This window comes from Lutra lutra, chromosome X (assembly GCF_902655055.1).
Source record: "Lutra lutra chromosome X, mLutLut1.2, whole genome shotgun sequence".
Classification (NCBI taxonomy): domain Eukaryota; kingdom Metazoa; phylum Chordata; class Mammalia; order Carnivora; family Mustelidae; genus Lutra; species Lutra lutra.
In genome coordinates, this window is record NC_062296.1 from 51,321,188 (window position 1) to 51,331,830 (window position 10,643).

General features: G+C 49.1%; 1 non-coding gene across 1 annotated transcript; it reads left to right on the top strand.

Annotated features, from left to right (window-relative positions):
* The first annotated feature begins 2,084 nt into the window (after nt 1–2,084).
* Nucleotides 2,085–2,186, top strand: LOC125092500 (U6 spliceosomal RNA). Its single transcript, XR_007124962.1, has one exon. It is a non-coding gene; the product is annotated as a U6 spliceosomal RNA (small nuclear RNA).
* The last annotated feature ends 8,457 nt before the right edge of the window (nt 2,187–10,643 follow it).

Consider the following 10,643-nt stretch of genomic DNA (forward strand, 5'->3'; position numbering starts at 1 on the left):
AGTTGGGGGACAGTGAGCAAGAAAGGTAACCTCTTGGAGCTTCAGTTTCCCCTCCCACAAAATAGGGATAATACTTAACCTGTGATTCATTCAACTAGTATGTGAGCATACAGCAAGTGCTCCATAAACTTTAGTTTACTTAATCCCTGCTCTTCAATGGCTTGCCCATGATCCTACAACTAGTCAAAAGTCAAACCCAGGCCCTTCAAATCTAAAACCTATCTCATCTGGGAGGCTCTCACTGTCTCTTCAGAGGTGGCAGCAAGGCTGGGAGGAAGGTTGAATGGGAAAGGTCTTGGCTATATTAGGATAGGAAGTTAGAAAGAGAAAGTCTTATAGCAGCAAGCCTTACTCAAGCTTACAGCAAGGAGGATGGAGGCGAGACACTGGGATGATCTTGCTGACAAATTTGTGAGTCACTAACTGGAAGAGCTGTGGCTTTGGGGGCCTGGGAGATTTCTGATGACAGGAAAGACCCCAGTGAGTATGAGCTGGGGCGAGGCAGCTCACCCAGAGGAAGAGGGAACAATGAGATCATCAAGGTTGCAGACTGGAAAGAACCCAAATGGGTCATCTAGTCCAGCCCCCTGCCTCTGGGCAGATTCTTCTGGAACCAGACAGATGAGAATCTCTCCTGTTTTTCAAGGTCTCCAGGGGAAGAGATTCCTCAGCCTCCTTGGCCAGTCTAGAACAGGTTCTCACAACTCACACCCAGAAAGGTTTTTTGGATTGGTTGTTTTTTTGTGTGTATTTGTTTTGTTGTTGTTGTTGTTGTTTTGTTTGTTTGTTTGTTTGTTTTTAAGATTTTTCATTTATCCATTTGACAGACAGAGATCACAAGCAGGCCGAGAGGCAGGCAGAGAGAGAGAGGTGGAAGCAGGCTCCCCACTGAGCAGAGAGCCCGAAGCAGGGCTCGATCCCAGGACCCTGGGATCATGACCCGAGCCCAAGGCAGAGGCTTTAACCCACTGAGCCACCCAGGCGCCCCTGTTGTTGTTTTTTTTGGGGGGGGTTGGCTAATTATAATTTCTTCTGTGGTCATTTCAGCCTTTAATGGCAAAGTAGGAAGTCTGTTGCTCCACTTTGTGCCACTGGCCCCACTGAGCAGAGAGGAATGATCATCTCCTGTTTGTTGCTGGGTAGCTGCCAACTCCCTCAGGAAGGCAAGGACAGCATTTAAGACCCTCCATAGCAGCCCACTAAGCTTATAGGCTCCTGGGCAGTACAGTTGCCTAGGCACACCAGCCACGGTCGTTCCCCCCCACAGGCTCTACCTGAGCCTACTTCCACGCCTTTGCTGACATTCTCCCCACCATCACCCACAAGGCCCTTCTTCCTGGTTTGCAGGTGACTGCAATCCAGCCCATCCTTCAAGGCTCAAAGGTCACCTCCTTTTTTTAAAACTTTATTGTTTCATTTTATTTTATTAACATATAATATATTATTTGCTTCAGGGGCCCAGGTCTGTGAATCATCAGTCTTACACAATTCACACACTCACCATAGCACATACCCTCCCCAGTGTCCATAACCCAGCCACACTATTCCTCCCCCCTCCCTTCAGTAACCCTCAGTTTGTTTTGTGAGATTAAGAGTCTCTTATGGTTTGTCTCCCTCCCGATCCCATCTTGTTTCATTTTTTCCCTCCCTTCCCCACATGACCTCCCGGCCTGCCTCTCAAATTCCTCATATCAAGAGATCATATGATAATTGTCTTTCTCTGATTGACTTATTTTGCTCAGCATAATACTCTCTAGTTCCATCCACATCATCACAAATGGCAAGATTTTGTTTTTCGATGGCTGCATAGTATTCGATTACACACACACACACACACACATATGTGTGTGTGTATATATATCACATCTTCTTTATCTATTCATCTGTTGATGGACATCTAGGTTCTTTCCATAGTTTGGCTATTGTGGACATTGCTGCTATAAACATTTGGGTCCGCGTGCCCTTTCAGATCACATTTGTATCTTTAGGGTAAACACCCAGTAGTGCAATTGCTGGGTCATAGGGTAGTTCTATTTTCAACTTTTTGAGGAACCTCCATGTCGTTTTCCAGAGTGGCTGCACCAGTGCTCGCTTCGGCAGCACATATACTAAAATTGGAACGACGCAGAGAAGATTAGCATGGCCCCTGCGCAAGGATGACATGCAGAGTGGCTGCACCAGTTTGCATTCCCACCAATAGTGTAGGAGGGTCCCCTCAAAGGTCACTTCTTAAGTGAAACCTTCCCTCATCTTTCCAGTGGAAGAAAATCATTCCCTTCTTCATTGCCATTTTGTACTCACTTTACTTTGCCTGATGCCTGAAGTAGTATTGTAGTTTGCCAATCAAATATTGGCAAAATCATACGGTTTAACCGGAATTATCTGTCTGCTTCAGCTCCTAGACTGTACAGGATGTATTGTACTAATCTCTGCACATCCCTCCAGGCCCCTTGCTCCCTCTCCCCCACACCTAAGTGCCTGGAATCATGCTTTGGGCCCCAAAGTGGCCAATGAGTATTTATTTTGAATTTGTTGAATAGGCATAATAATAAAATAATATTTGGATAGACCTTTATCAAACTCCATTTTTACATTATGTCTCACATAATCATTGTAACCACTCTGTGAAGAAGGTCCTCTCATTTTCCCATGGGGAAGCTGAGGCATGAAGTCACTTGCCTAGGGCCATGCAGTCACTGTGATCCAGGAACTCTGCCCTTAGTAGCTATGGATAAACTTGACCTGAACCTTGAGAGAACAAAGCCCTGCCCAGGATTTCTGGGACATGTAGAGGTTTGCTGGCTGGATTCTGCTCTTTTCAGTCAGCACCAAGACCCAGGTCCTTCGCTCTTCGCCTCAAGCTTCTCTTGAGGGGAATGACTTGGCCGGAGATAGGTGGGGGAATGGAGGTCATGGGAAGGAGTCACCAGGCATCAGGTAGGAACTTGCACCATCTTGCCAACTGCGCTTCCTCGTCTCTTCCTCGTGGCCCCTAGGGAATAACAGACAGACCTTCAGTTGAATTCACTTTTGAGCCCTGAGTCTCTCAGGGACTGGCCTAAAGCAAGATGACCCAGGCAACTTCTCAGCAAAGGTGGCCTCCGTGCAAGTTCACCTCCAGGTGTCTAAAGGACACACATGTTCTTACTTTTGCAGTGTTTTTCCTAAGTATGCTGCTCATATTGCTGGTAGTGAGAGTATGTTAAGTGGCACCTAACCAAAGATTTACATGTCAATAGCAATATATTCCTGTTAAGGTTTATTAGGGAAAAAATGCAACTGGCATGCCACATGTGATGTCACAGAAATCAGTGCTTACTGTGACAAGAAAGTAAATATAAAAGTTCACGTGTTAAGAAGCACATCCATTTAAAGAGAAACAGCAAATAATGAAACAGGTGGGATGAAACTATGGCAAGAGTTGTGATGCTGACCTATGAACCACTGACATTTAGAAAGCCTTGCACTCTTCCTTCTCATAGTCCTGGAAAGACCCAATCACAGGGCAGCCCCGGGAAGGCTTCTGTGTGGAGGGAATCTGCATGTGTGGTCAAGGTTTGGGCAGCCCGAGGGAGGAGGACTTGTGGACTCAAGTGGACCTGGCTTGCCATCCCAGCCGGACCTCTTTCTAGAAATCTCTTTCCCCTCCTTGGAGACAGAGTGTCATCTCCCTCCAGATAGGGCTGGACTTCATTCACATGTATACATCCAGCACTTAACAGAGTGCTTAGCACATAGTAAATGTTCAGTAAATAGTCGACTAAGTAACTGAGCTTCGCCTTCCTTGTGTGAAGTGAGAAGAGCACTTCCTACCTTAAAAAGTTGTGGTGAGGAGGAAATTAAGTAGACTATCACAAGCATTTTGCTTTGGCCTTTAATTGGACTATGTGTGTGGGGAAGGGATGTTATTATCGTTGAAGCTACTGGGAGGGAAGAATGTGAGCTGGGCATTGTAGGGAGTAAGGCAGGCCAGGAACAACGGGGGGCAGGGCCTCGCCTCTCAGCTTACAGCTGAGCCCTGGGCCTTGCTAGGCCTGTGCACACACTCACATCCCCACTCACACCGAAGGCAGCCAGAACAACTCATCTGCTTCAATCTGAAGGCTAGGCCTGGATTGCCTCTGTAAGAGCTCCCTGCTCAGAGTCTGGTCCAGGCACCAGAGCCAAACCGCCCCAGGCATGTGGTTCCCAGGCACCTGAGGGTCGTCCACACGGCCCCCTCCCTGCCAGATCCCCCAGTGGGGTTTGAGCTCCTCCACCACATGGCCTGCTGGGCAGGCCTGGCGTTGGTGCCCCCAGAGCAAAGAGCACTGGATCTCAGGCTCTGCAGAGGGAGCCCCTCCTCCCCCAACACCTGGGAAGACCAACAGCAGTAGACAAACCTCAGAGGTCGGAAAACCCCCTGTGGACCCAGGAGCACAAGAAGGGTCTGTTTCTGTGGCTAATGCCACAGGTCCCTCTTGGGGTGTGAGGTCTGGCTGTTCCAGGGCATACAGAACCCAAGAGGGGCCAACTCCCACAGAGAGAGGGGCTGTGTGCAACTGTTTACAGGTAACTCTCATTATAGACACAAGCAGGACCCTGGAGTGTTGGAGCTGGTCCGGTGGTTTCCAAATCTGGCTGTGTCTGAATCACCCCAGGGGCACGTTAAAAAACATTTTTTTTTCTCAGGCCCAGAAGCACCAGGAGGTGGGGTAGACCTGGAGTAGTACTGACGTAGCCAAATCTGTAAACTACCACCATATAGTTCATTCGTGAAAACAGAAACAAAAAAACCCCCACCATCAAGATGTAATTCATACACCAGAAGATTCATTCTTTCAAAAATGTACAATTCTGTGGGTTTTTAGTATATGTGACCATTACCATCGTCTAATTCCAGAGCACTGTCATCACCCCCCCAAAATGCCATACCCATTATCAGTCACTCCCCATCTCCCCTTACCCGTGGGCCCCTTTGACCACAAATCCATTTTCTGTCTTTATGGATTCGCTTCTTGTGGACCCTTCATAGAAATGAAGGCATAGAACCTGTGTCTTTTTGTACCTGGCTTCTTTCACTTAGTGGAATGTTCTCAAGTTCATCTACATTGTAGCATCTAACCATGCTTCATTTCTTACTATTGCCAGATAGTATTATTCCCTTGTCTGGATAGACAGTGTTGTGTCTACTTGTTCACCAAAGGATGAGCTTCTGGGCTGCTCCCACTTGATGTACAAAGCCAATGAGGCTTGATGTACAAGGTTCTGTGTGGACATGTGGTTTCCTTTGTCTTGAATACATACCGAGGACTGGAATTGCTTGGTCAAATGGCGAGTCTATGTGTGACTTTTGGAGGAACCGGCAAAATGTCTTCTGTGGAGGCTGCACTGTTTGGCATTCCCACCAGCAATGAACGAGCATTCCGATTTCCCCACATCCTCACCAGGACTTGTTATTTTCCAAGTTTTTAAAATTTTATTTTATCCATCTTAGTGGGTACAAAGTGACATGTCTGTGGTTTTTTTTTTAAGTTTAAATATTTTATTCATTTATTTGTCAGAGAAAGAGAGAGAGAGAGCGAGCGCGCGTGCACAGCAGGGGGAGCGGCAGGCAGAGGGAGAAGCAGGCTCCCCACTGAGCAGGGAGCCTGATGAGGGACTCAGGGATCATGACCTGAGGCGAAGGCAAACTCTTAACTGACTGAGCTATCCAGGCATCCCGATATCTCTGTGGTTTTGGTTTATATATATATATATTTTTTTTTTTTTTTAAAGATTTTATTTATTTATTAGACAGAGAGATCACAAGCAGGCAGAGAGGCAGGCAGAGAGAGAGGAGGAAGCAGGCTCCCCACCGAGCAGAGAGCCCAATGCGGGGCTCGATCCCAGGACTCTGAGATCATGACCTGAGCCGAAGGCAGCGGCTTAACCCACTGAGCCATCCAGGCGCCCCTGGTTTATATTTTTTAATGACTGTGATGTTGAGCATCTCTTCATGTGCTAATAGCAATGGGTTTATCTTCCTTGGAGGAATGTCTAATATTAGGAACTGCTAGAGTAGGACAGAAAGATCAAGGGAAGCCATCTACAAAAAAATGGGAAAGTTTACTTCTCCCAGTTTCGCTTGTCCATCTTAATGGAGTCATTTGTCTTTTTATTCCTGAATTGTAAGAGTTCTTTATATGCTCAGGATAGAGTCTTATCAGGCATACAATGAGTAAGTATTCTCTCCCATTCTGAGGCTGCCCTTTAACTTTTTTGATATATGACTCATTCCTAACCCTCCTTGTACAGATGGAGAGACAGGGGCTCAGAGAGGAAATGCACCCCAAGCCACATTCAATGAGAGTCAGTAGCAGAAAGCTCTTTCTACTTTCCTAGGTAAGTAGAAACCTACTTACCTACTTACCTGGGTGCACAGGGATGTACCCTTGGAGGATGGGGCAAAGCAGTGGTGTGGATAATTCCAACCCGGGCTTAGCCCCCCAATTATTTCTATTGTCTTTGGGACACACAATCCCATTTTTGGTAGATGGCTTCTCTTGATCATTATGTCCTACCCAAGCAGCTCCTAACATTAGATTACTTTCCTGATAGCCCATCAATGCCTGTAGAGAGAGAGAAAGTGGTCTGGGGTTAGACCTTGTCTGGAGATAATCACAGAGAATATTGAAGAATCCAGGTCACTGTGTAACCACAGGCTTTGCTCTGTGGAGCATGATGGTCCACGGTGGGCTGAGAGAGACCCTAGAGTACCCAAGTGCTGTGTCAGGGTTGATGAGGAGCCCAGCTGGACCAGACCGCCCTCTTGAGGTGTATACAACTGGATCTTTCACATTTCAATCTCAAAGTAAGAGGAGGCTTTCCCTTGTTTACTTCTTAGTGTCAGATGTTAGCAAACTAATATTAGACCCATGATGGAAACTAACCAGACTTTACACAAGTATATGCATACATACTAGCTCAGGCAGCAGATAAGGACAATCAGCCAGTTTTCTGCATTACCTCTGCTTCTGCTTCCGAGGTGAGAATTCAGTGTAATGTCAGGTGATTCCGGACATTCGAGTCAGCTCCCAACCTTTCTCTGTTGTGTCTTGTGCGGCAACTTTCTTCGAGAGTTTAAAAAGGTGTCAGGTCCTGTAGCACTGTCATGTATCAGATTAAGGTGGATTTGTTCATGCTTTGAAATTCTTTGAGAATTTCATGGCGTTCAGTCGCTCTTTGTACAAATGTTCATTGAGAACTTTGTGGGTGTTGGGTTCTATTTCAGGCACTAGGGCTACCCTAACTTACCTTTCCGGGCCTCAGTTTCCCCCTTTGTATATTGTAGGGACAGGTTAAATCAGGGCTTTTTCAGCTTCCTTTTTTGGTAGCAGAATACTTTGGACAAAAATCTCATCTGGAACTGTAATAAAAATAAAAGACCAAGTAGAGCTGAACCAGGATTGGGGGGGACACCCCTTGAATACATCACCCCACACTCCACCCAGTGCTGCCACAGTCCTCTGTAATTCCTCAGAGCAGAACTAGAAAGGACCAGACCAGCGGGGCCCTGCCCTTTGTGCTGCTCATCTATGGTGCTGGGACTGCTCTCAGTTCTCTTCGCTTCCTCCTGACCGCAAAAAAATGTCTGGGCTGGATCCTGCTTCAAGGTCATATTATATACTGGAGTTTAACACCCTTTGCTCCTTTCCTGACCAAGCCTTCGCCCCTCCTCTGCTCTCTCCATCAGTCCAGTTTTTCTGGAGGTCCAAGCCAACTCCAGTCACAAGACACTCTGGGCCTAATCTGCCTCTTCTCATTCCTAAATCCATTCAGTCTCCTCTCCTACATGGAGGGAGGGCCCGTGGTTAGAGACTAGGAGGAAGATGGAGCTTGAGCACCCCAGCTCTCTGGGCCTGATTGTTGGTTTCCTCAGCGAGGGCAGGTTCAGAAGGGACCCGGGGATGGGGGGAGTGGGGTGGGTGGGCCTTTGACTGGAGACAGGGATTACCCTTGCCTCAGTTTGCTCCCTACCAGGCTGGAAGAGAAATGCAGGCACAAATGTAGCACAGGGCGAACAAGCAGGGGGAGAGTGCAGATAGCAGGAGAAGGGGAGAAGCAGGGAGCAGGAACCAAAGAAAGTAGGCTTTGGGGAGGGGTGGGTCCCATTTTCCAACATTCAGAGGGGTTGGTCAGATGGGTTTTTCGACAGGGCCTTAAGGCTAGGGATTGGGGCTGTGAAGTATGGATGGGACCAGAGCCTGTTCTTGGGGTCCAGGTAGCTGACAGCCTTGGAGGACTGGTCCTTGGACCCACACCTCCCCATCACACAAATTTCTCCAGCCAGCCAGGAAAAGCAGAGGGTAACGCAGGATTGTGGGGTGGGGGGGAGGAATAGTCTGCCGTTTTCCTGATAAAGAAAAGTGAAGCCTAGGAAGGGGAAAGCCCTGGCTATGGACAACAGAACCCAGAGCAGGAGTCATTATCAGTCCAACAGAATTGTGGGGGTGGGGCTGAGGTAGAGCTGGGCCAATGGGATTCTAACCGCCAGCTCTTTATTTAGCCTTGGACTTGAGGCAGCTAAACCAATGCAAATGAAAGTCCACATGTTAAAAAGGGTTTCTCCAGTGAGCCTCTTTACTGGGGGGCCTAGAATTCAGGTACATGAGGACCCACCTACCCCAGGGAAGATTGGCATAGAGCCTAGGGAGCCACTGGGTGGTGCTGTCTCTCCACCCAAGTTACTTAGGCAAGTTTCAGATGCCAGGGCAAAGAAGTCACCCCCATTCATGCCCCATCCTGCCAGGGCCTTAACAAAGGCCGCTTGGGTTAGGGCAGGGAAAACCAGTTTTGACAAAATTACATATCTCGCCTGGCACGTAGGTGGGGAATGGAGGGTCCAGACTGGCAGGGCCCAAGAAAGTCAGGGGGAAGGAACAGACAGTTGCATTGAGGTCCTGGGAGGCCGCCCCATTTCTGGAACACTCTTGAAACTGAGACATTCCGGGCGCTCTAAGCCTGAAAACAAGGGAAAACAGTTCTCCCATTTCATAGGCAAACAGACCGAGGCCTGGAGAATTAAGGGCCTAAAAGTAAGCTATTTTAGAAGCCTAGGAAGCACCCTCTCCCAAAACTTGGGTTTCAAAGTAAGCCCCTTTTTGGCTGAAACCGAAACCGCAGCTAGAAGTGGGCTTTAGAAATGCTAATGTCATGCGTGAGTGACAGGCCGCGGACAATGGCGGAGGGCGCTGTGAATGGGGCGGCCAGGCCTGGGAGCGGGGCTCCCCACGTGGGACCCGAGTGGGGGAGGGAGCCGAAGGGGGGCCCCCATTCCCAGCAGAGGGGATCCGAGACTGCGCTAATTGGAAGGGGCTGGAGCTGCGGGAGCAGGAAGGGGGAGGGGATTACCTGCAGGTCGGCCGCTGACGGGGGCGGGGCTCCCGGGAGGGGTCCTGCCTGAGCGGGAATGGGGGCGGGGCTGGGGGCTTTGGGAGACTCGAGCATGGGGCATGGGGGTGCAGACCTGCGGAGCTGCATTCCCAGAGAAAAAGGGTGGGGGAGCTGGGGACTGGGAGCCGTTCTCACTAGGCTGGGAATTCCGAACAAGCCCAGAATTCAGGAAGGGAACAGCAGGTGCCTTGGGAGACGATGGAGGGGAAAGGAAGAAACGATTCCCTCGCTTGTTCATCATAAATCGGTTAAGAAAGTGCAGACCGAGTGCTCAGTAATGGCGAGTTCGTGTGATTATCCGTCCAATAAGTGACTGAGAGCCAACGGTGAGCCCAGGGCTTGGCGTCCTTGCTCCGTGGTGGGCAGGTTGGTGCCTCCCCCACTGAGGCTGGCTGTGGTGAGGGAGAGGAGGTGGGGTGCACCTTGACCCCCTGGGGCTCTAGGCTGAGGAGGACCAGAGCAGAGGCAGGCCTATAGGCAAGCAGAGCCTGGGCTCTGTGTGAGGCCCCTAGACTATGCTGGCCCTCAGGGTCTGGGGCAATGCGGCTCTCTCTTGGCCTTCAGCTCTGCTTTGAGAGAGGACCCCTGGAGTGATAGGGCTTCTCCAGGAGGGGGTGTATGCTGAGGGATGGGGCCAGGTTCAGGTTGGCCTCCTGGTCAGCTCAGGGGGCCAGCCTCAAACTCAGGCTTCCCTGGTAGAGTCAGAGTTCAAGAGCCAGAGAAAGGATGCTAAGCAAGCTCTCAGAGTCATAGTGCAAAGGGTGGTAAGCAACCACACTAGGCAACATGATTCTCACGCTAGTGAGAAGAAAGCATTGCGGTATATAGAATATTTTATTTCTGTAGAGCTCCTCCTTGGGCAATTTTGACATTCGGCATTCATTTTGTGACCTACACCATCAAGCAATATCATACATGGGAGATAAGAGCAGCACATACCACAAGCACTTTATGGCCTCGAGTGGTACCTTCTATCTCCTCTTCCTACAGGTGCAACAAGAACCCAGACCTTAAAAGTGACCTCAAGTCACTAGCCCAGTGGACCAGCCAGGACTCACATTCACCCGCTGGCCCCAAGAGGCTGTGCTCATAATCACCGCATTATGTCCCACTAAATCCCTGTGGATATATTGGGCTGGCACACCCGGGATGATCTAGAGATAAGGATCCACTATCGAAAGGGGCATCAGTTAAGGGCACCGGTTCTGGAAGCACCCTTACAAATGCTC